Source organism: Drosophila miranda, assembly GCF_003369915.1.
Source record: "Drosophila miranda strain MSH22 chromosome Y unlocalized genomic scaffold, D.miranda_PacBio2.1 Contig_Y1_pilon, whole genome shotgun sequence".
In the NCBI taxonomy this organism is placed as follows: Eukaryota; Metazoa; Arthropoda; class Insecta; order Diptera; family Drosophilidae; genus Drosophila; species Drosophila miranda.
This window is the reverse complement of record NW_022881603.1, coordinates 32,227,132-32,252,847: the sequence shown is the minus strand read 5'-3', so window position 1 is coordinate 32,252,847 and position 25,716 is coordinate 32,227,132. Positions and strand designations below refer to the sequence as shown.

Genomic DNA, 25,716 nt, shown 5'->3' with positions numbered 1-25,716 from the left:
GTGGCCCAACTTGATGCCACGCAGGACAAGGCCGTACAGGATGCTCTTACAACTAAGGTTCAGTAAAACGGAGCAGCAGACGGCGGCCGACGGACCAATACAGCTGGACCTACAAGAAAAAAAAAAAGGAGGATCAGCTCGTCAGCCAATTGGAACTGATCAAAGGCAAAGAAGGTAGAAGACACCCGGGTTACCACTATCCCGGGGGGGGGGGGGGGGGGGCTTCGACGGACGAGGGGGCGCCCGAGAAGGGGGTTCCGAGATGAGCAGAAGTTCGGGTCCGGGTCCAGGGCATAGAAGCCAGCTGCTAACGTCGGGGATGGCGGGACAAAAGCGGATGCCGCCCATGCGCGGTCTACCGGCTGGGGAATCGGATGATCCCTGGGTCCGAGGCGCTGCACGGGGGTGACATCCGCGTCTAAGCCGATCCAGAGACGGGCGGAGCTGGCCACGGGGGCGGGCCGATGTTTGGCAGCACGGGCGAAAGGTCGGAGGACCTATTGGTCACGGGCTGGGAGATCGGTCAGCACCCTGGACTGGAACCCAAGGACGGGCTGGAAGAAAGGCAAGGTGAGATGAGGAACCCAAGAACTCAGGAGGCTTACCAGATCCGAGGTGAGCCGGGCAACACGTCGCCAGACCTGAAAGTAGAAAGGGCCAAATAAAAAAAAAAAAAAAAGGGGAAAAGGAAGAAAAGTGGGAACCGGAGGAAAGCTAACAAAATTAGGGGGCACCCTAGGGTTAACGCGGCGAGAGGCGCGGATAACTTTCAAAACGGGAGCGAGCGAGAGAGCCAGCTGGAAGGCAAGAGAGAGCCGTCCCACGGGCCCATGTAAGGCACCGTTACATGGAACGGTGAACACCGGCCTTATAAAGGCGGGAGGGAGCAGCGCTCGATCAGGTCTTTTCAAAAGTTGACCACGTGGAAAAAAGAAAAAGGGTAAGATGCAGCAGCATTTAATGAGGTACCTAGCGGAGCAGCGAAAATGGATTCGCCGCGGGTATCAGGCTATGTATATCATATGTGTATCAGGATATCGCCGGGGTACACCGAGGCGGAAAGTGACCTAGAATTGGTGAGCTGGGAGCCGGCGCCACGGAGAGAACGCAGACGCGAGGAGCCCCACCCCAAGCGCGAGGAGCCCCGGACCAGCAGTAGCAAGGAGCCCCGCACCAGCAGACGCGAGGAGTCCCGCACCGGCAATCGCGAGGAGCCCCGGACCAGCAGGCACGAAGAGCCCCGCACCGACAAGCGCGAGAAGCCCCACCCCAGTAAGCGCGAGGAGCGGCCTGAGGGAGGAAGGAGGGGGCGCACGGAGACGCGGAAGGAGGAGCCCAGTGAGCGGGCCTCGAAGCGGGCGTCCACGCGTTCGACGCGTACGGCCAAGGAAGAGGAGTCGTCGGCACGCACAAGGGGGAGGTCGACGGCGCGGCGAGGGGATCAGCGGCCGACAGACCCACAGGTCGAGGAGCCGCAGCCAACGCCGGCCGAAACCGCGGTCAAAGAGCCGCAGACAACGCCGATCGAGACCGCGGTCAAAGAGCCGCAGTCAACGCAGGCCGACATCGCGGAAGATAACGCGGCCGCTGAGGCACGACGCCTCGCGGAATGGCACCGGCGGTTCGCGCTGGCCGCGGCGGCGGAGGAGCGGAGACAACGGCGTGTATGGGAGGACGCCTTGACGCTGGCAAAGAGGCTGAAGGCCACGCAGGAGGCTGAAAAGGCGGCGCAAGAAGCGGAGGCGGAGCGCCACGAGCGAGACGTCGCGCACCAATGGCGGTGTATTAGCCGGGTCGACGCAGCGGAGCGAAGGGAGACGGCGCGTCTGCGGGCGGAAGCGGAGAAGGCAAGGGCGACGCGGGCGGAGGGCGCGGCCGGCGGGCTGGCGGTGATCTCCAGCGACGAGGAGGAGGCGGAGTGCCCACCAGCGCCAGGAGAGGCTACGACGAGCCGAGGTGGAGGAGGAGGAGCTCTGGCAGCCACCCCCTGAACACGTCGAGTCCGAGGAGGAGCCACGGCCGCAGGCCCCACCGTCACCGGGGCAGAGGAAGAGCTGTTCCGGCGTCGGCCGCCGGCTGACGACGCGCGCGGCCAAGGGGTCAGCAGCAGCAGCATCAGCAGCAGCAGCAGCAGCGTCAGCAGCAGCAGCAGCAGCAGCAGCGTCAGCAGCAGCAGCAGCAGCAGCGTCAGCAGCAGCAGCATCAGCAGCAGCAGCACTGGCACGGGCCACAGGGAGCCGCCATCGGGCCGTTCGTCTCGCAGGAGGTGCGCTCCGCGGTGCGAGACGGCATGATGTGGCACGTGCAAACGCTGCACATATCGTGGGCCTCTGGGCCCGCGCCCCAGCAGCCCGGGCAAGAAGCGAGGGAGGCTCGACTGTGGGAGGAGGCACCACGCGCCAGTGACGAGCGGGACCCGAGGCGGCGGGCACGGCCACAGGAGTCGACAGGCCCAGCGGTGGCACCCACCGCCGAAGAGGTGCCCGAGGAGGCGCCCGGGAGGACGGCAGAGGTCGAGACGGAGGGCACGACGAACACGCCAACATCACTGACGGCGGAGGGCCCAGCGGCGGCGCCCGAAGCCGAGGTGGCGGCCGACGGCGAAGCGGATGACGGCGCAAGAGCAACGGCGGAAGCGAAGAAGGACGAGGCCGCGGAACAACACTCACCTGAGCCATGGGAGAGAGGTCCTTGGCGATGGCCGGAGCCCGGCCAGGGCGAGCGTCCGAAGCTGGGCCGACAGGCGTCGTGCCCAGGGGAGCGGGCGGAGGCGCGCCGGCCCGAGCTCCAGCGCCAGGCATCGTGGCCCCAGACGAGGTCGGCGGACAACTCACGGTGGCGGGCCGTCAACCGCGAGGAGTGGCCGGCCGTCGTCACGCGCTCTCTGGCGCGGATAAAGCCAACCGCGAGGAGTGGCCGGCCGTCGTCACGCGCTCTCTCGCGCGGATAAAGCCAACCGCGAGGAAGGTGAAGCGTCTGGTCAACGACGGGGGCGTCCGGTACCGGCTATTGGTGTCCACCGACCGGCAGGAGGTATTCCGGGCTAGTTATTGAGGAGAAAAGAAGAGTAGAGAAGAAGAATGGAGAAGAAAGTAACTTAAAACAAGAACAAGTAAAAAAGGGAAAAGACCAAAAAAAAAAAGGGTGTTTTAAAAAAAACGAGGGGGAACGTTGTGAGTTGCTGCGTACACCGCAACTCTACAGTTATACCCGATACTAAGTCAGTATGGCTCTCCTGCGGCAGACGCCGCTAATATTGAACCACACGACAAAGAGTGCGTGCGAGAGAGACAGAAAATCAGTCTGAGCGTGACGTCGGGCGCTGCGAAGCCAGTGCAAATTGATTTGTTCCTTTTGGCTATAAAAATTATCTGATCTGGTCCAGATTCAGCAATCTGATAGATATGGTCATTATCTATGATTCTGCGTTTTTAGTTTTCTCGAATGTGCAATATGTGCAATGTGTTGTGGATGCAACAGATTTTCGTCCTTTGTGGGGGCGGAAGGGGGTGGAGCGAAATTCTGAGATATACGTTTTATAGTGAGATCTAACAGAAGTGCGGATACCAAATTTGGTTACTCTAGCCTTAATAGTCTCTGAGATTTGTGGATGCCCCAGATTTTCGTCCTTTGCGGGGCGGAAGGGGGTGTGGCGAAATTTGGACACGAAACGGTCAAGGTCCGATATCACAGGAGTGTGGATACCAAATTTGGTTGCTCTGGATCTTAGAGGTTCTGAGATCCTTGAACTCATATTTTGCAATTGGCAAAGCCGACCATGAAACCTGTGTGTTAGAGAGAGACAGAGCGAGAAAGAATGAAATTGTTTTCTTGATTCTGGCTATAATAATTATACGATCTGGTTGAGACTTTACACTCTAGAACAGATAGTCATCCTCTACGATTCTGCGTTTTTGGTTTTATCGTATCCTTAAAAATGTGGATGCCACAGATTTTCGTCCTTTGTGGGGGCGGAAGTGGGCGGGGCAAAGTTTTGAAATATTTTTGTAGCAGTGACATATCACAGATGTCTGGATCCAAAACATCGTTGCTCTAGCTCTTAGTCTTTGAGCACTAGGCGCTGAAGGGGACGGACGGACGGACGGACGGACGGACGGACGGACGGACGACGGACAGACGGACAGACAGACAGGGCTCAATCGACTCGGCTATTGATGCTGATCAAGAATATATATACTTTATGGGGTCGGAAACGATTCCTTCTGGACGTTACACACATCCACTTTTACCACAAATCTAATATACCCCAATACTCATTTTGAGTATCGGGTATAAAAAAAACATGGTCTTACCTTGCAGCAGAGGAACAGCGGGGAATCGGGGGAGCTTGAATGAAGGCGGCGGAAGGCGTCAAAGCGGGAGGAAAACTTACCCGAAGCATCCAGAGGGCCGGCGGAAAGCAGGCGGCCCAGCGAAGGGTAGTAGGAAAAACCAGACGCGCACAAGGTAAACAAAGAAAACACCCGGCATCGCGAGAAAATGGTACGTTTCCAGTCCATTGAGGAATTCGCGATCCGGAAGTAGAATACGCACGCTGCGACATATCGAGTAGAGCACAGAAACGACCCTACGCTGTATCGAGTGGAGCGTAAGGGCAACGCTGTGTCATATCGAGTAGGTCAGAATAGCGACCGTACCCTATACCGGGCGGGGCAAAGAAAAAAAGCTCCTATGCGAACTATCGGTAAGGGGAATCGAATCGATCGCGCTCATCGGAGAGGTACGGCAACACCGCAAGGCGTGAAGCCGAAAGAGGGCGCCAGGGGGCACCCGGGTCGAGAACAAAGCACGCGCCCCGGGCGCGCGGGGCTTTTGAAGCATCCCAAACCTGGGACGCGGAAAACCGGGGTTTTCCGCCAATAAAAGAAAGGGGGAAGTGTGAGGAAAGGTATTCCCACACGTAGGGGGCAGTGCAGGGTTAAGCGCTAACGGCCGTTATCCGGGTATATACGGAGGCGGCGAATTCCCGAGGAGAGCTCTCCCGGGACCCAAGATGAGAGGGGAGGACCCCTGGAGAGACAGCCGCGGGATGACGGGATCGGGCCGGCAGTGGCCCAGCGCACGACCAAATATGGTCATGAGATCACGCCACCAGCCAGGTCCCGTTGGAAAGCGACAAGGGAATGAAGGAACGCCGATGGAAAAATATGGGCACCGCATGGCGGAAAGTGCCGTTAGCGCCAGGCGGCATCGGCGGCGCTGACGCAGAAGCGAGCCTATAAGAGGAGGGCCGCGACCAGGAACAAGGGACAGTCAGCAAACGGAGCTAGCGAGAGTGAAGTGCACAGTGAGTGACAAGAGTGAGACCAAGCGAAGGGAAAAGAGCGTTAGAAAGCGAACACGTTGTGTGAGGATTGAGAGGCGGACTCGAGCGTGCAGCCAAGAGCCAAAGACCCCAATCCCTTGAACCAACGGTGCCACGCTTGACGCGCAACCCACCAGGAGTGAGGCACCCTCGGGCCGAAAAGCCAAGGGAGTCGAGTGAGAGCGAACGCGTCAGGCGCCTGACTGAGAGGCGGATTTGGGCCGCGTGCCAAGAATCGCTAGCCCCAGTCAGTAGAGCCGGCGGTGCCACGCTCGGCGACGCCGTGGGGGCCCAGGGAGCGCCACGCTCATCGAACCACGGAGGAAAACCACGAGGAGAACCCGCACAGGAGTCGGAATAGCGTAAGATAGACTTAAGATACCAATAAAGCATACTAGCATACCAGTACAAGACCCAACCCGTGCCTTCTTACTTGTCGTCGGGGCAGCATACAAATATTGTTGCAGCGAGCCTACCGACCGCTGAGCCAGCCCAGCTGCATCAGACGGGAAAAGAACGGATCGTTACAGTGTTAGAGAGAGACAGGGCGAGAAAAAATGAAATTGTTTTCTTGATGCTGGCTATAATAATGATACGATCCAATTCAGATTCTGCAGTCTAAAAGATATGGTCATTCTCTAAAATTCTACGTTTTTGGTTTTCTCATATCTTTAAAATTGTGGATGCCACAGATTTTCGTCCTTTGTGGGGGCGGAAGTGGGCGGGGGGCGGAAATTTTTGTAGCAGTGACATATCACAGAAGTCTGGATCCAAAACATCGTTGCTCTAGCTCTTAAAGTCTTTGAGCACTAGGCGCTGAAGGGGACGGACAGACGGACAGACGGACAGACGGACGGACGGACGGACGGACGGACGGACAGACGGACAGACAGACAGGGCTCAATCGACTCGGCTATTGATGCTGATCAAGAATATATATACTTTATGGGGTCGGAAACGATTCCTTCTGGACGTTACACACATCCACTTTTACCACAAATCTAATATACCCCAATACTCATTTTGAGTATCGGGTATAAAAAGAAGGCTATCCTCCAACGGATCGAAGCATTGAACTCCCTTTCCGAAACGGAGTTAGTTAGTTTTCAGAAAACCCAATAGCAAGTTTTCAAAATAATAAATACATAGACATAAGTATGTATCAATTAATTAGATGGCTGAATAGACACGGAAGTATTTCTTTCTAGGAGCGTTGCAAGCTCCTGGCCAAAACGTTTCGACCCTCCTCAAGGGCATACAAAACCACAAGGTACACAGAGCAAGAAGAAGCTGAAGAAATAATGACAACGAAAAGTTAAATGTACAGATTGAATAAAGCGCAAAATAAATCTTCCACTTGGTACGTGCCCAAGTTTTCATTGTCATTGCGAGCTGCTGGAACTGAGCTCAATCACAACCTAAATCAGAGACTATTTGACAGCCTCATCAGAAACTTGGCCGCATTGCGTAAGGTGGCGATCTGTTGTCGGAAACACCGTTTCAAGGCAGGCGTTTGTGGTGCCGCGATTCGGCATGGGTATGTTTGACTGGAAGCGGTACTTCTCGTTGACAGGTATGCCTGTCGTGGGCTCCATCAGGATGAACGGCTCGTGCTCCTCGGCATTCGGATTGTAGCCTTCGTAGTGCTCGCTCCAGTTGTAGCTGCTGCCATAGAAGTGTGGCGCAGAGAACGCCGATGGGGCATCATCTGCAACCGATGCAAAATCGTGAGAAATAATTCAAAAATGTTGTGAGGGAATCCCCCGATCGACTTACTTATCACACACTTGGCGACGCCAAACATCCCTTTGTGCAATTTGATGCCGTATGTAGTGTCCATGCACATTGGGCGCTCCTGGCCGGGCTGCAGCAGCAGGTATCGGTAGGTGTCGAGGCCGGCGTAGCGCTCTGGACGCGGCAGGACTCGATGGCCACGACGTTAAGCGGTGTTTCTGGCTGCAGGAAGGGCGAGAAAAGTGAGTTGGCGCCGCTCACGTTGTAGGGGCAGGCGTCATTGGACCACTCTTCGCTGCGCGGCAGCTGCTCTTTGATGACCTGCTGGCCGTTGAGGGTCTCGATGCGAAAGAAGTTGTCAATGCCTTGCTCCGGGCCAATGTTCACCGTGTAGACCTCCTCCTTATCCTTGAGAGCCTACGGGTGGAAGCGTATAAGAATATGGCCAGATGAGATGGAATCGAACCGCTTACATTGTGCAGCGGTCCGCAGTTGGAGGACAGGGCGAAGGGCAGTAGGTTGGATACCAGCTGTAGGGAGGGTCGTGTGAACTCCCAGAGGAAGTAGTAGACGGAGCCGGTGATGAACAAGTCCTCGAACCTAGTGATGGCATCGAAGCCAAGGACCGAGAACGGTGCCACGTGCTTGAACTTGGCCGCCGCGCCCAGTAACACGTTGTTGGGCGAGGTGATGGTCCAGTTGAGGACATCGGGAGCAACGCTCTCCTCTGGCAGGAACTCCACATGGCGGTAGCGATTTTTTCGGTACGGCACATTGTTTTCTGTGCGACTAAGGATGTCGTTGTAGCCCACTATTTTGTAGGTGATCGGTCCGATCTGGTCCACTTTCAGCCGCTTGTCGCGCCCGCTCTCAAACTCGGCGGCGCTCGTCACGTTGAACAGGTAGCTCTTGAGCTTACCAAACGGAGAGTTCACCCAGCTGTCCATGGTGGGCATCTCCTGGCGGAAGCGGACATGTTCCCGGGCCACCACTACGCGATAGTCCCAGATGCAGGACAGCACAAACAGATAGAGACTCGTCAGGACGAGAAACACATAGAGAGCTACTCTCAGCTTCTGTCCAGGCATCATCTCTTAAGAAAAGTTCAGAGATCTTGGTACTAAGACGAATAGTCAGATGGAGACAGCAACTGGCCGGAGAAAGAACCACGTCTGTTCGGGAGATAACACGCGATCCGTTTGACTCGAAATCTAAGCGCTTTGGACACTGGTGTTGCACCTTATCACGACTCTTGGCCAGCGGAACGCAATGAAATGAAAACAAAATATATGAAATCAAAATAACGGAAAGGCTATAAGCTAAGCCCTCAAGCTGGAGCTAAATCTGAGGCTCATTCGGCTGCCCGGCTCCCGACTTACGGCTCCCGGCTCCCGGCCGCTCTCTCCGTTGCTCCCACTCTGGGTAATAGCAGCGATAATGGGCGATCTCTGACCCGATCATACAATTCACGCACATTCCAATTAAAACTTTATGTTTCAGATAAGCAGTACTTAAGGGTACTTACTGTAAGTCTGCACGGAGCACTTTCTTTTGTTATTCAGGAGCGCTGTGCGTCCGAATGACGTCTTCCATTTTGATCACCTGTTGCCATTCAGGTGGTGGCAGTCCCCCCTGCGTGGATTCACGGCTAACCTCGGTCGTTGGCAGGTGGAGATTGCCTGCACTTGACTGGGAGACGCCGCCCTGGGGTCGCCGCAGAGGCTGTCTAATCAGGCACAGCCAGACGCAGAACGTGCAACGAAAGAAATGACTTGCCATTAAAGTCTGTCCCGGATTGGTCTTAGTCTGCTCTGACTCTGACTCTGATCCAGGCACAGTGATCCGCAATAACAATCATGGAATCCAGTATTAATAGACGCTTTAATGGCTGTGGTGCAGAATCCGGAATCGAAAGTAAACAAACTGCTATATAACTGAATTCCTAAATCTGGCATTTTGAGATGAGTTCAGCTGATAGGCGGGCTACCTAATTCATTGAATTTTTTTATACCCGATACTCAAAATGAGTATTGGGGTATACTAGATTTGTGGTAAAAGTGGATGTGTGTAACGTCCAGAAGGAATCGTTTCCGACCCCATAAAGTATATATATTCTTGATCAGCATCAATAGCCGAGTCGATTGAGCCATGTCTGTCTGTCCGTCTGTCCGTCCGTCCGTCCGTCCGTCCGTCCGTCCGTCCCCTTCAGCGCCTAGTGCTCAAAGACTATAAGAGCTAGAACAACGATGTTTTGGATCCAGACTTCTGTGATATGTCACTGCTACAAAAATATTTCAAAACTTCGCCCCGCCCACTTCCGCCCCCACAAAGGACGAAAATCTGTGGCATCCACATTTTTAAAGATACGATAAAATTAAAAACGCAGAATCGGTGAGGATGACCATATCTTCTACAGTGCAAAATCTGAACCAGATCGAATAATGATTATAGCCAGAATCAAGAAAACAATTTCATTCTTTCTCGCTCTGTCTCTCTCTAACACACAGGTTTCATGGTCGGCTTTGCCAATTGCAAAATATGAGTTCAAGGATCTCAGAACCTATAAGAGCCAGAGCAACCAAATTTGGTATCCACACTTCTGTGATATCGGACCTTGACCGTTTCGTGTCCAAATTTCGCCACACCCCCTTCCGCCCCCGCAAAGGACGAAAATCTGGGGCATTCACAAATCTCAGAGACTATTAAGGCTAGAGTAACCAAATTTGGTATCCGCACTTCTGTTAGATCTCACTATAAAACGTATATCTCAGAATTTCGCCCCACCCCCTTCCGCCCCCACAAAGAACGAAAATCTGTTGCATCCACAATATTGCACATTCGAGAAAACTAAAAACGCAGAATCATAGATAACGACTATATCTATCAGATTGCTGAATCTGGATCAGATCGGATCATTTTTGTAGCCAAAAGAAAGAAATAAATTTTCAGTGGCTACGCAGCGCCCGACGTCACGCTCAGACTGATTTTCTGTCTCTCTCGCACGCACTCTTTGTCGTGTGGTTCAATATTAGCGGCGTCTGCCGCAGGAGAGCCATACTGACTTAGTATCGGGTATAACTGTAGAGTTGCGGTGTACGCAGCAACTCACAACGTTTCCCCTCGTTTTATTTCCATTTAATGTTTCATGTATTTTTGGTTTGTTTGGGTTATGTTGGATGACCTCGCAGCCGCTGGAATCCTATATTGAAAGGGAACTCGGACATTAAATCAACTGATGGATAGATAGGGCTTATCTGTCTCGATTGCCTCGATTCTCGATTCTCGTTTTCGTTTTCACTTGATCTCGATCCAGCTAAGGCCCTTCGGAAGCATACTTTTGGGATCAATAGGAGATAGATTCTACAATTTTTAAATCTAAGCATCAAAGGCCCACAGGAGAATATTTGCTGGGATATTATTCCAGAGTTCATCAGAGAATAATATTCTGAAACATCCTTCGTTGCATACTTTCGGGTCTAGTACCGATTGCATTCCGGAAAAGGAAGCTGCATGTCTATAAACACTGAAATGGTCAGCCATTAAGCAATTATCGATGGCAAAACACATTTTCAAATTTGATTTTGTTCTCCCGCTAGGTACTTTTTATACCCGATACTCAAAATGAGTATTGGGGTATATTAGATTTGTGGTAAAAGTGGATGTGTGTAACGTCCAGAAGGAATCGTTTCCGACCCCATAAAGTATATATATTCTTGATCAGCATCAATAGCCGAGTCGATTGAGCCATGTCTGTCTGTCCGTCTGTCCGTCCGTCCGTCCGTCCCCTTCAGCGCCTAGTGCTCAAAGACTATAAGAGCTAGAGCAACGATGTTTTGGATCCAGACTTCTGTGATATGTCACTGCTACAAAAATATTTCAAAACTTCGCCCCGCCCACTTCCGCCCCCACAAAGGACGAAAATCTGTGGCATCCACATTTTTAAAGATACGATAAAATTAAAAACGCAGAATCGGTGGGTATGACCATATCTTCTACGGTGCAAAATCTGAACCAGATCGAATAATGATTATAGCCAGAATCAAGAAAACAATTTCATTCTTTCTCGCTCTGTCTCTCTCTAACACACAGGTTTCATGGTCGGTTTTGCCAATTGCAAAATATGAGTTCAAGGATCTCAGAACCTATAAGAGCCAGAGCAACCAAATTTGGTATCCACACTCCTGTGATATCGGACCTTGACCGTTTCGTGTCCAAGTTTCACCACACCCCCTTCCGCCCCCGCAAAGGACGAAAATCTGGGGCATCCACAAATCTCAGAGACTATTAAGGCTAGAGTAACCAAATTTGGTATCCGCACTTCTGTTAGATCTCACTATAAAATGTATATCTCAGAATTTTGCCCCACCCCCTTCCGCCCCCACAAAAAACGAAAATCTGTTGCATCCACAATATTGCACATTTGAGAAAACTAAAAACGCAGAATCATAGATAATGACCATATCTATCAGATTGCTGAAGCTGGATCAGATCGGATCATTTTTTAAAGCAAGAAATCAATTTCAGTGGCTACCCAGCGCCCGACGTCACGCTCAGAGCGGCGTCTGCCGGAGGAGAGTTATACTGACTTAGTATCGGGTATAACCGTAGAGTTGCGGTGTCCGCAGCAACTCACAACGTTCCCCCTCGTTTATTGTTATACCCGGTACTCAAAATGAGTATTGGGGTATATTAGATTTGTGGTAAAAGTGGATGTGTGTAACGTCCAGAAGGAATCGTTTCCGACCCCATAAAGTATATATATTCTTGATCAGCATCAATAGCCGAGTCGATTGAGCCCTGTCTGTCTGTCCGTCTGTCCGTCCGTCCGTCTGTCCGTCCCCTTCAGCGCCTAGTGCTCAAAGACTATAAGAGCTAGACTTCGCCCCGCCCACTTCCGCCCCCACAAAGGACGAAAATCTGTGGCATTCACATTTTTAAAGATACGATAAAACCAAAAACGCAGAATCGTAGAGGATGACTATATGTTTTAGAATTTAAGATCTCAACCAGATCGTATAATTATTATAGCCAGAATCAAGAAAACAATTTCATTCTTTCTCGCTCTGTCTCTCTCTAACACACAGGTTTCATGGTCGGTTTTGCCAATTGCAAAATATGAGTTCAAGGATCTCAGAACCTATAAGAGCCAGAGCAACCAAATTTGGTATCCACACTCCTGTGATATCGGACCTTGACCGTTTCGTGTCCAAATTTCGCCACACCCCCTTCCGCCCCCGCAAAGGACGAAAAACTGGGGCATCCTCAAATCTCAGAGACTATTAAAGCTAGAGTAACCAAATTTGGTATCCGCACTTCTGTTAGATCTCACTATAAAACGTATATCTCAGAATTTCGCCCCACCCCCTTCCGCCCCCACAAAGAACGAAAATCTGTTGCATCCACAATATTGCACATTCGAGAAAACTAACAACGCAGAATCATAGATAATGACCATATCTATCAGATTGCTGAATCTGGACCAGATCAGATAATTTTTATAGCCAAAAGGAACAAATCAATTTGCACTGGCTTCGCAGCGCCCGACGTCACGCTCAGACTGATTTTCTGTCTCTCTCGCACGCACTCTTTGTCGTGTCGTTTAATATTAGCTGCGTCTGCCGGAGGAGAGCCATACTGACTTAGTATCGGGTATAACTGTAGAGTTGCGGTGTCCGCAGCAACTCACAACGTTCCCCCTCGTTTATTGTTGTTATTTTTATTAAGAAATACAAATATTCTTTTGTTTCGGGAACCCATCTAGATATTCTATGGCTACTGAATGGGGATAGGCAATTTGAGAACCAAATATGTAGAACTTAAGCCAACAAACATTTTGCGGGTGAACGTGAACCCCTGCTTTGGATTCTGTTGAAGCTTTCGGGGTTGTGGAGGCGAGGGGAAGAGGGTATTTGATTCCGGTCTATGCCTAATTAAAATAATATCGTAATTAATTGCATATTATACACATATAAATTGTACATGGGATAGATACAATAGATGTTTGCTATTGGATCGATAATGAAGCACATTTGTATGGAGGACGGAACATTGCTTTATTATACCCGATACTCAAAATGAGTATTGGGGTATATTAGATTTGTGGTAAAAGTGGATGTGTGTAACGTCCAGAAGGAATCGTTTCCGACCCCATAAAGTATATATATTCTTGATCAGCATCAATAGCCGAGTCGATTGAGCCCTGTCCGTCCGTCCGTCCGTCCGTCCGCTTCAGCGCCTAGTGCTCAAAGACTATAAGAGCTAGAGCAACGATGTTTTGGATCCAGACTTCTGTGATATGTCGCTGCAACAAAAATATTTCAAAACTTCGCCCCGCCCACTTCCGCCCCCACAAAGGACGAAAATCTGTGGCATCCACATTTTTAAAGATACGATAAAACCAAAAACGCAGAATCGGTGAGGATGACCATATCTTCTACAGTGCAAAATCTGAACCAGATCGAATAATGATTATAGCCAGAATCAAGAAAACAATTTCATTCTTTCTCGCTCTGTCTCTCTCTAACACACAGGTTTCATGGTCGGTTTTGTCAATTGCAAAATATGAGTTCAAGGATCTCAGAACCTATAAGAGCCAGAGCAACCAAATTTGGTATCCACACTCCTGTGATATCGGACCTTGACCGTTTCGTGTCCAAATTTCGCCACACCCCCTTCCGCCCCCGCAAAGGACGAAAATCTGGGGCATCCACAAATCTCAGAGACTATTAGGGCTAGAGTAACCAAATTTGGTATCCGCACTTCTGTTAGATCTCACTAAAAAACGTATATCTCAGAATTTCGCCCCACCTTTTTCCGCCCCCACAAAGGACGAAAATCTGTTGCATCCACAATATTGCACATTCGAGAAAACTAACAACGCAGAATCATAGATAATGTTCCTTTTGGCTATAAAAATGATCTGATCTGATCCAGATTCAGCAATCTGATAGATATGGTTATCAGATTGCTGAATCTGGATCAGATCAGATCATTTTTATAGCCAAAAGGAACAAATCAATTTGCACTGGCTACGCAGCCCCCGACGTCACGCTCAGACTGATTTTCTGTCTCTCTCGCACGCACTCGTTGTCGTGTCGTTTAATATTAGCTGCGTCTGCCGGAGGAGAGCCATACTGACTTAGTATCGGTTATAACTGTAGAGTTGCGGTCTCCGCAGCAACTCACAACGTTCCCCCTCGTTTATTGTTGTTATTTTTATTAAGAAATACAAATATTCTTTTGTTTCGGGAACCCATCTAGATATTCTATGGCTACTGAATGGGGATAGGCAATTTGAGAACCAAATATGTAGAACTTAAGCCAACAAACATTTTGCGGGTGAACGTGAACCCCTGCTTTGGATTCTGTTGAAGCTTTCGGGGTTGTGGAGGCGAGGGGAAGAGGGGATTTGATTCCGGTCTATGCCTAATTAAAATAATATCGTAATTAATTGCATATTATACACATATAAATTGTACATGGGATAGATACAATAGATGTTTGCTATTGGATCGATAATGAAGCACATTTGTATGGAGGACGGAACATTGCTTTATTATACCCGATACTCAAAATGAGTATTGGGGTATATTAGATTTGTGGTAGAAGTGGATGTGTGTAACGTCCAGAAGGAATCGTTTCCGACCCCATAAAGTATATATATTCTTGATCAGCATCAATAGCCGAGTCGATTGAGCCCTGTCCGTCCGTCCGTCCGTCCGTCCGTCCGTCCGTCCCCTTCAGCGCCTAGTGCTCAAAGACTATAAGAGCTAGAGCAACGATGTTTTGGATCCAGACTTCTGTGATATGTCGCTGCAACAAAAATATTTCAAAACTTCGCCCCGCCCACTTCCGCCCCACAAAGGACGAAAATCTGTGGCATCCACATTTTTAAAGATACGATAAAACCAAAAACGCAGAATCGGTGAGGATGACCATATCTTCTACAGTGCAAAATCTGAACCAGATCGAATAATGATTATAGCCAGAATCAAGAAAACAATTTCATTCTTTCTCGCTCTGTCTCTCTCTAACACACAGGTTTCATGGTCGGTTTTGTCAATTGCAAAATATGAGTTCAAGGATCTCAGAACCTATAAGAGCCAGAGCAACCAAATTTGGTATCCACACTCCTGTGATATCGGACCTTGACCGTTTTGTGTCCAAATTTCGCCACACCCCCTTCCGCCCCCGCAAAGGACGAAAATCTGGGGCATCCACAAATCTCAGAGACTATTAAGGCTAGAGTAACCAAATTTGGTATCCGCACTTCTGTTAGATCTCACTAAAAAACGTATATCTCAGAATTTCGCCCCACCCTTTTCCGCCCCCACAAAGGACGAAAATCTGTTGCATCCACAATATTGCACATTCGAGAAAACTAACAACGCAGAATCATAGATAATGACCATATCTATCAGATTGCTGAATCTGGATCAGATCAGATCATTTTTATAGCCAAAAGGAACAAATCAATTTGCACTGGCTACGCAGCCCCCGACGTCACGCTCAGACTGATTTTCTGTCTCTCTCGCACGCACTCGTTGTCGTGTCGTTTAATATTAGCGGCGTCTGCCGGAGGAGAGCCATACTGACTTAGTATCGGTTATAACTGTAGAGTTGCGGTCTCCGCAGCAACTCACAACGTTCCCCCTCGTTTTTTATTTGAGAAACGTTTCGGGTTTGGTTTGTGACTTGTTTGTCTTGACATCGAATTTCAACAAGTGGTACAACGTGGCACGGGGAATTGTGGGGTTGTTGGGGTATATTAATTCAGTTTTGGTATAACAAATCAAAGTTTAAGCTAAGTCGAAGCTTTGAGCCTTAATGCGATCACGACTATTGCGTAGGACTACACATCATCATCAAAATTTCATAACGATTACTTACAAAGATAACCTACATACAATACAATAGATACAGATACAGATACAAGTACAGATACACATACAAAATACATACAAGTCTTCCCAGCTCCATTTGTTCTAGACTACAGACACTCACACACAAATCCGAATGGATCTGATCGGATCTGATCGGATCGGATGGGTGCAGGGGATGGGTTATGGGAATGGAATGGAATGGAATGGGCTAGTCCCAGTTACCTATCTACACTAAACTAAGACACCCAGAGACCGACCCTTCGATACGTCTACTGATCATATCATCATATCATCCAAAACTCGACAATCTCTAGTATCTGGCGGGCTGGGTGTCCTTGTTCTGCTTCTTGTTCATGTCCACTTGGGCGGTGGCCAGGTAGTTGGAGCCCTCCAGATGCAGGGTGCTCTGCCGGTGAGAGTTGCGGATCAGGCAGAAGGTCGACAGCAGCAGCAGGGCCACCCCCAGGGCGAACAGGCCGACAATCAGAGCCACACGTATCTTGGGCGGCACTTGTTCGGCAAAGCGCATCAGATCGGTGACCTCATTGGGCAGGCTGTCAATCCCCTCCTCGAACCACAGAATGGGGAAGATGATGTCTGGGAAGTTGGCCACTTGCTTGATGTCGAACACCTGGCTGACGGCCAGATTGATTTGGATACGAGCTCGAACACGCAGAGTGGTTCCCATTTTCTATGGGATAAAGACAGAAATGAATGACCATTACAGGAGAACTGACAGGAGGAAAGGGTCGCCTTTCTTACCGGCTGCACATCGAGGAAGAACTGATGCTTCTCCTTCTCTGGCGGCGAAATGCCCTCCACCTGTGTCCGCAGGCTCTCGTCGCCGAGATAGAAATGGGGGAAGCTTAGCATGATGGGGGAATCTGTACGGGAGAGACATTTGTTAGTGTCAGGAAGGGATCTTTTGAGGCCCAGTGAGTAGTACCGTATTGACACAGCGAGACGTTGAAGAGACCGTTGGGGGAGCACGAGGGCTGGCCGGCGGGGCAGAAGCACATGTTCTCCGGGTGGCTCTCGACATCGGCAAAGACCCACTCGGGTGTGGTGAAGCGATAGCCGGGCACCTCGTTCGAGGTCATCACCTCCTTTTCGAAGACCAGCGGCATCAGGCGGCAGAGATCTTTGTCGTACACATGCAACACACGGTCGTGGTCGATGTGCGGGGGGAAGATGGAGCCGTCAGTGCCGTTCAGGTGATTGCACTCATCGGTGGTCCAGTGGGGCAGGTGGGTGCGACCGTTGTACTGGTCGATAATGCCGTACTTCTCGATGTCATCGACGCCTGTGTTGACGGTGACGCGGTCGGAGGAGGTGCCGTTCTTGCCGTACAGCAGGCCGAACTCCTCGTATGGCAGCTTCTGCTCCTTAGGCACCACATCCTTGGCCAGCTTGAGCAGCGGATCCTCGTATCCCCAGAGCAGCTGTCCCACGGACACCTGAACGAACGGCTTGATCTTCAGTATGTCCATGATGCTGGCCATGGCCAGACGCAGGAACCTGAGATGGGCAAGATCAGGGTTAATCAGATTGCAGCATTTTTTGTACAAGCCAGGGCACTCCCAGGGCACTCACCTGGCCGCATGCTTGCTTTGGGAGGTGGCACTCAGCATGGGAATGTTGGGCACAATCACCACGTCATCTTCGGGGCCCACAGACAGATCTTCGCGGAACGAGTAGATCTTGCGCAGATTGTAGCTGAGCGTGCCATTGCCATTCTCCACGATGTTAACCTTTTCCCAGCTCTCGCTGCAAGTCGGAGATGAAGGGAGAGAAGATCGTATTAACATTGACGTTTAGGTGCAGTTTAAAGATACCTTACCTGTAGACATAGGGACCCACCTCATCGACAATGGCCTTGGAGCCATTGCTGAGGAAGTCATCGGCATTGGTCACATTGTAGATGTACAGACTGATGTGGGGCTCCACCGGCGGCTTGGCCCACCAGCCGAAGGTCTTGGCGCCGGCCGCAGAGCCACCATGCGGTCCACAATGGCATTGATCAGCACGGAGAACTCGCAGGCCACCAAAACGCCTCCCACTATCAAAATCGACGCAATGGCGATCGTAATCCCTGAACAACCAAGGAGAATTATTCAACGAATGTACAGCGATTGCATAAATCAGTGGATGATTGGAATGAGTCAGACCCTGTGAGCGGAAAGGTGGGAAAGTGTTGGCTTTGTTGGCTTCGATCGAGACAAATATTTGAGTTGGCACTCGACTGGGACAGCTCGGCATAAATATTTATACATCGAACGAATAGAACACTAGTGTACATATTGCGGAACATGAATCACTCTTCTAGTGACCCTTTGACCTTATACACTTTGTTATCCAATTAGCATTTTTACAACCGATGGAGAGAGATGCCGATCCGATCCCCAATTAGATGTGATTGAATAATTATCGTTTAATTACTAAAGTGGAAGTGCCAGAGCTGGAATGTCGACGCTAAACAACAGCGATCAGAGCCATATCCCAGTCCCAGTCCTTGGAACTAAAAACCCACTGCGCCTTAGTCTTATTTTTCCAGAAGGAAACGAAAGGAAGGGAAAGTTGGTAGCTACTTGGGTGAAGATCTGAGTTTATCCTCTGCGTACTTTCAGCGGAATCAATTAGAAATTAAAAAAGCGAATATCAGTCTAACCAGTCATACGAACAAAGCGAAGCATTCGCAATCTATTGAGCAAAATCAAGAACAAGGCACGGCACGTGGAGTTATATATTGTATGCGATATATGGATGATTCGCCCTGGTGTTAAGTCAGGCGATGGGTTCTTGTGGTTCCACCTCCCATTGCGTTGTGCATAAATCGTTTCAGGGGATTATTGCACACATCAATGCGGAAATCCATATGGAAATTTTTTGTTAATAGGAAGAGCGCGGTTGGCTAATCAGATGCTAATGGTAGTGGGAATTCAGGTAATACTCGTCCAGCTTTCAGTGGGGAAAACTCTGAGAACACATCTCCGAAGCATCGCTCAACCCCTTGGGGGCTACTCGCATTCATTGAATTGATTATACTTACACCATTTTCTCAGATACGTGCTGGACAGTTTAGTGCATAGTTTGTGTTTGGGACCGTTCATGTTGTGGCTGTTATTGGAGTCGTTGTTGTTTCAAGAGTTGACCGCCTTGCAGCTGTTAACTAGAAAAGCAAATCAAAATTATATATAAGACATATCAAGCTGTTTTTATGGGGGGGACCTACAGACAGATAAGCTGTAATACCGGTTAAGTTGTTAATCTATAATTATCAGGCAAAAGACAGGTAAACAGGAATGCAATCATTCAATATCACTTGATAATCACATCGTAAAGTTCTAGCCGACATTGGGTCTCGATGCTGGAGCTCATGATCCGCGATCAGCGTTCACGATCACGATACGATCATGATCAACATCTTCTGTTCTGTGCTTCTGCTTCTTTTTCCCCACTCTTTCCATATGTTTACTTATGTCTATGGATATCCATGGCATGGCTTGAAGAGACAACCAGATGACAGTGGAGGAGAGATGCCCGACTTTGGCCCAGACCTCAGACACGTTGCGGGGCGTGTTGGCCTTGTGGGGCTTGACAAAGCTCGAGCTGTGGCTGTATTTAGTTTTGGCCAAAAGCTGATTTTATCAGCTATGCGATGCTTCGAAACAAAACAAAACAAACGAACAAAACCGATCTGCAATCGCGGCTTTTGTGCGCTGGATAATTGATCGAGTCTCATACGAGTACAGTAACGCGCTGCGTCCTTCCTGGCAAGACAGACCTTGGCTGCCGTTCAGCTCGGCAATTAAGCACTTTTTAATGGACTGGCAGGCTCCTACTGCCTCTCCCCCTCAGTCTACTCTAAGGCTCTGAATCTGGCTCTGGCTCTGGCTCTGGCTCTGACTCTGACTCTGACTCTGACTCTGACTCTGAGATTTCGCATATAACAAATGTCGGAATGAAACCTTGACCGAGGCCAGGGCTGTGCTTGGGCATACATACACACGAGTATATCTTTTAACATTCGGACTCGTGCGTAAACAGCAACGATTTTATTATTGAAAATTCCAGGCAGACAGCCCGCAAGCCATTATTCATATTCATAAACCGAAACGCAATGCAGCAAAATGGGATTCGGCTAATGGTCTGAGCTATTTGCAGGCGTCGCACGGTCGTAGACAATAGAAACGAAACGTTTTAATTGCCCCACTCGATCTGGCGATCTGACAATCCAGCGATCCAGCGATACGCAGATTATTCTCAGATTCAAGTGCATACAAACAGTCGTTTATCGGCGCGAACGAGATAATCTGCAACTCCAGTGGGAGATTACTGCTGGGGCACACCTTCCATTCCGCGATTCGGAAGAACGCACTGAGAACACGAGAACATGAGAGCCAGACTCGACGCTCAAATTCTTGGATGCTCTGCGGAAATGGTGGCCTACAACCAGTTTAGATGTTTTCGCTTTACGGTTTCGGCCAAAAAGCATTAAATTTGGTACTTTGGATCCTGGCCAGCACACAGCACACGCACACCACCCCACTTACCCATTAACTGAGTGGATACAAAGTTTTTTCGTATTTTTATACCCGATACTCAAAATGAGTATTGGGGTATATTAGATTTGTGGTAAAAGTGGATGTGTTGTAACGTCCAGAAGGAATCGTTTCCGACCCCATAAAGTATATATATTCTTGATCAGCATCAATAGCCGAGTCGATTGAGCCATGTCTGTCTGTCCGTCTGTCCGTCTGTCCGTCCGTCCGTCTGTCCGTCCCCTTCAGCGCCTAGTGCTCAAAGACTATAAAAGCTAGAGCAACGATGTTTTGTATCCAGACTTCTGTGATATGTCACTGCTACAAAAATATTTCAAAACTTCGCCCCGCCCACTTCCGCCCCCACAAAGGACGAAAATCTGTGGCATCCACATTTTTTAAAGATACGATAAAACCAAAAACGCAGAATCGTAGAGGATGACTATATGGTTTAGAATGAAGATCTCAACCAGATCGTATAATTATTATAGCCAGAATCAAGAAAACAATTTCATTCTTTCTTGCTCTGTCTCTCTCTAACACACAGGTTTCATGGTAGGTTTTGCCAATTGCAAAATATGAGTTCAAGGATCTCAGAACCTATAAGAGCCAGAGAAACCAAATTTGGTATCCACACTCCTGTGATATCGGACCTTGACCGTTTCGTGTCCAAATTTCGCCACACCCCCTTCCGCCCCGCAAAGGACGAAAATCTGGGGCATCCACAAATCTCAGAGACTATTAAGGCTAGAGTAACCAAATTTGGCATCCGCACTTCTGTTAGATCTCACTATAAAACGTATATCTCAGAATTTCGCCCCCACCCCCTTCCGCCACCACAAAGAACGAAAATCTGTTGCATCCACAATATTGCACATTCGAGAAAACTAAAAACGCAGAATCATAGATAACGACCATATCTATCAGATTGCTGAATCTGGATCAGATCAGATCATTTTTATAGCCAAACGGAACAAATCAATTTGCACTGGCTACGCAGCGCCCGACGTCACGCTCAGACGGATTTTCTGTCTCTCTCGCACGCACTCTTTGTCGTGTCGTTTAATATTAGCGGCGTCTGCCGGAGGAGAGCATACTGACTAAGTATCGGGTATAACTGTAGAGTTGCGGTGTCCGCAGCAACTCACAACGTTCCCCCTCGTTTTTTAAGTATTTGTCGAGTTTACTGCGCTCTCTGAACGCCACAAGGTCGAGCTGGCGACTCCAATATCTGTGTGTTTGTGATTTGTGTTGTGTGTTTTGCATTGGATCCACCATTGGATCCACCATTGTTGGCTCTTTTCGAGCGATGCCCATTGAACACCAATTAACCCATAATTATTTCAAATGATTTTCGGTGACACCCGTCATCGAGCCATAAATCTAACTGATGAACTAACGTTCAATCAGGAATTTGTTTGCTGAGTACTCGTAATTTCGGTTCTGTTTGCTGTTAGCTGTAGGCTGATTGTGCGCTTTGTTGGCGGAGTGCACTGCTTCAGGGCCTGGCTATTATAAGTACAAATACGTAAAAACTTTTTAGCATTACAAATGCTTGCAAGAACGAGACTGGAGTGGAGTGGAGTCTACTGGAGATGCAGTGTGACTCAGAGTGCTGGTTCTCGGGAAATGAAATGTGTGTGTAACTAACAGAACCTGAGCCATTGTGTCTCGCATCCCCAAGAAGTATGCAAGCAACTGGAGGTGACTGGAATGGCTGGGAAATTCTAGATCTGAAACAGCAAACCATCCAAACACCTTGTTATGAGAATCACAGCCAGATTTCAGCAGTTTTGGCATTCCATTCTATTCCAATGAAATGCGATAACTGATGTAATCATTTTACTTTTGTTGACTTGGATCTCGCCCGATGTTGGAGTCGTTGGAGCTGTTGGTGCTGCTTTTTCAGCTGTTCAATTAGCGGCTAACGTGTTGTGTTCAACGTGAAATCGCCAGCCGAGTGTTCGCTTTTATATCTTCGACGTGTACGAGCATGTGTTGAATGTTATATATGGCTTAGACAGAATCCCATCTTCAATAGAAATTTACTTTCTAAACACACGTTTTTGTATGAATTGAACTGAAAGCGGAATCTTGGCGAAGACATCCGCTGCCCCTCTTGCTGCTGCTGCTGCTGATCAGACCTTGGCAGAGCTCTCGGATTGAAATGAAGTAAAGGCGAAGACAACGTGGAGTCGAGTCTCATAATTTCACTGCGTTAAAATGTTGCACAAATAAATACAAGCGGTAGCAGCTACTTATTCTAAACAATTACCCCGACCCAATTTCAGAGCTGGGGCTGTGGCTGTGCCTGTTGCCTGCCGCTGTGACACTGGCCTGGCCAAAAACCAAGCGGGCTGCTGACAAAATTCGCTTTGCCTTTATTTTTTGATAATACAAAATGAAATGATTTTTAAATTTTTGTGCGTTAAACAATGCTTGGCTGTGCTGTTCTCAATGGCGTGACAAACATGTGCGACGGGGCTCATCTTGGAGTTTCAGTAGGTCAGTTTTGGGGGCAATTACCCCAGAGACAGGGACAGGTACAGGTACAGGGTGCAGGTACATGGAACAGACCATAACAGAGAGAGAGAGAGAGAGACAGCAGAAGTACAAAGTGTTGTTTGCGTTTCGCTTTCGCAGTGAAATGTGTCAACGGGCAACGGGCAACAGCAAAGACAAAGACAAAGCAATTGTCACCTCAATTTTATGACCAACTTTGGCAACGAAATCAAGCAACAACTTCAGCAGAAACTTCAGCAACAGAGTGCCACAAGATAACATAGTATACTCGTAGTCGTATACGTATGATGAAGATGATGATTCAAAGCTTTTACTCCGGACAGTTGCTGCTGCTGCTGGCCGCTTCTGGTGCAACCTTCACATAATCGTCTCATGGTTATGTGGTCAAAAAGAGAGCTTTCGCGGGCCCTCTTCACTTATTTATGCATTTATTTAGTTTTATTTGATTTCTATGGGTTTTCTGACCTGGACACACGCTTCAGTTTGATTTTTGAATTTTGATTTTGGATCTTGGACGAGTATGGAGTATGTGTGGTGTTTTGTTGGGTAAACTTTTTATACCCGATACTCAAAATGAGTATTGGGGTATATTAGATTTTTGGTTAAAGTGGATGTGTGTAACGTCCAGAAGGAATCGTTTCCGACCCCATAAAGTATACATATTCTTGATCAGCATCAATAGCCGAGTCGATTGAGCCATGTCTGTCTGTCCGTCTGTCCATCCGTCCGTCCGTCCGTCTGTCCGTCCCCTTCAGCGCCTAGTGCTCAAAGACTATAAGAGCGAGAGTAACGATTGTTTTGGATCCAGACTTCTGTGATATGTCACTGCTACAAAAATATTTCAAAAACTTTGCCCCGCCCACTTCCGCCCCCACAAAGGTCGAAAATCTGTGGCATCCACAATTTCGACGATACGAGAAAACTAAAAACGCAGAAGCGTAGAAGATGACTATATCTTCTAGAGTGCAAAAATCTGAACCAGATCGTATAATTATTATAGCCAGAATCAAGAAAACAATTTCATTCTTTCTCGCTCTGTCTCTCTCTAACACACAGGTTTCATGGTCGGTTTTGCCAAATGCAAAATATGAGTTCAAGGATCTCAGAACCTATAAAAGCCAGAGCAAAACCAAATTTGGTAACCACACTCCTGTGTTATCGGACCTTGACCATTTTGTGTCAAAAATTTCGCCACACTTCCTTCCGCCCCCGCAAAGACGAAAAATCTGAGGCATCCACAAATCTTCAGAGACTATTAAGGCTAGAGTAACCAAATTTAGTAAACACACTCCTTTAAGATGTAACTATAAAACGTATATCTCAAAATTTTCGCCCCACCCCCTTCTACCCCCACAAAGGACGAAAATCTGTTGCATCCACAATATTGCAGATTCGAGAAAAACTAAAAAACGCAGAATCATAGATAATGACCATATCTATCAGATTGCTGAATCTGGATCAGATCAGATCATTTTTATAGCCAAAAGGAACAAATCAATTTGCACTGGCTACGCAGCGCCCGACGTCACGAGCAGACTGATTTTTCTGTCTCTCTCGCACGCACTCTTTGTCGTGTCGTTATATATTAGCGGCGTCTGCCGGAGGAGAGCCATACTGACTTAGTATCGGGTATAACTGTAGAGTTGCGGTCTCCGCAGCAACTCACAACGTTCCCCCTCGTTTTATTTGATTTCGTTTTGAGTCGCTGCTTCGTGGCAGCGCCAATCAGCGCGCTGTGCAGAGCGAAAATTTCACTTTTTCCACACAAGTAATCATAAAAACTATGCACGTTCGTAAAATGCGCTTTTGCAGGGCCGTAGTCAGCATTTTAGCTGCTGCCGCTGGCTCCAGGGGGAAAGAGGCATCATCAGCAGCAGCAGCAGCCACAAAGCATAATTCAATGATTTTCCGCTTTTGAAGAGCTATTAAGCGCCCAGCCACCATGGAAATGGCTTCATTTTGGCTGAGTGGGCAAGTGCTCAACGCTGAGACTGCGACTGCGACGGCGACTGCGACGAGACCGACCCTACAACATCTATAGGGTTTATCAATGATCGATGCAATAAGCAGAAACAACAAATGGACTTTTACTGCCGCAAAAGGCCTGGAATGTGAGTGCTACTGCCACACCACACCATACCATACCACAAACAACACACCACACACTTGTGGCTGCTGTTGCTGCTGGCTTTTGTGAAAGACACACCAGAGAGGCAGACGCAGACCTGTCCAGCCTGAGGGGAAGGGAGGGGACAGGCCACAAGCCGCAGACATTTCAAAATAGTTACATTAACACACAGACAGGCACTCACACGGGAGCCGAAATCGGAGTCGAAATTGCCCGTTTACACGGATGCAAGTTTAGTACGTAAGCGCTGTTTTGGTGATAGATAAATTCTTACGGGGGACCACAAAATGTGGAACGTAACACCAAACTGCCGGAAAAAAACGTTCACGACTTGTACGCTCGTAAAGCCGCCGAGAAACTGATGTCGATGTCTTCGAGTGGCCCCACAACGTAAGATGTTGGGGCGGCGAAAGCTTCCACCTGAAGCTCGGCTTGGCATTGCGACAAAGCGAAACTCGAAAACCAGATAAGCAGGTACACCTGTGTGCGTATGTGTGTATGAAGGTGTGTGCTCAACAGGAGAGGCACTAGCAAAAGCGAGAGTAAGCAAGCGCGCTCTGTGTGTGGCTGTGTGTGGTGCAT

The 25,716-nt window shown here is 48.9% G+C and overlaps 2 pseudogenes; both read right to left on the bottom strand.

Moving 5' to 3' along the window:
* Window positions 1-6,555: 6,555 nt before the first annotated feature.
* On the bottom strand, window positions 6,556-8,239 carry LOC117192091 (annotated as a pseudogene).
* A 7,567-nt stretch (window positions 8,240-15,806) lies between these two features.
* Window positions 15,807-25,475, bottom strand: LOC117191025 (annotated as a pseudogene).
* Between the last annotated feature and the right edge of the window lie 241 nt (window positions 25,476-25,716).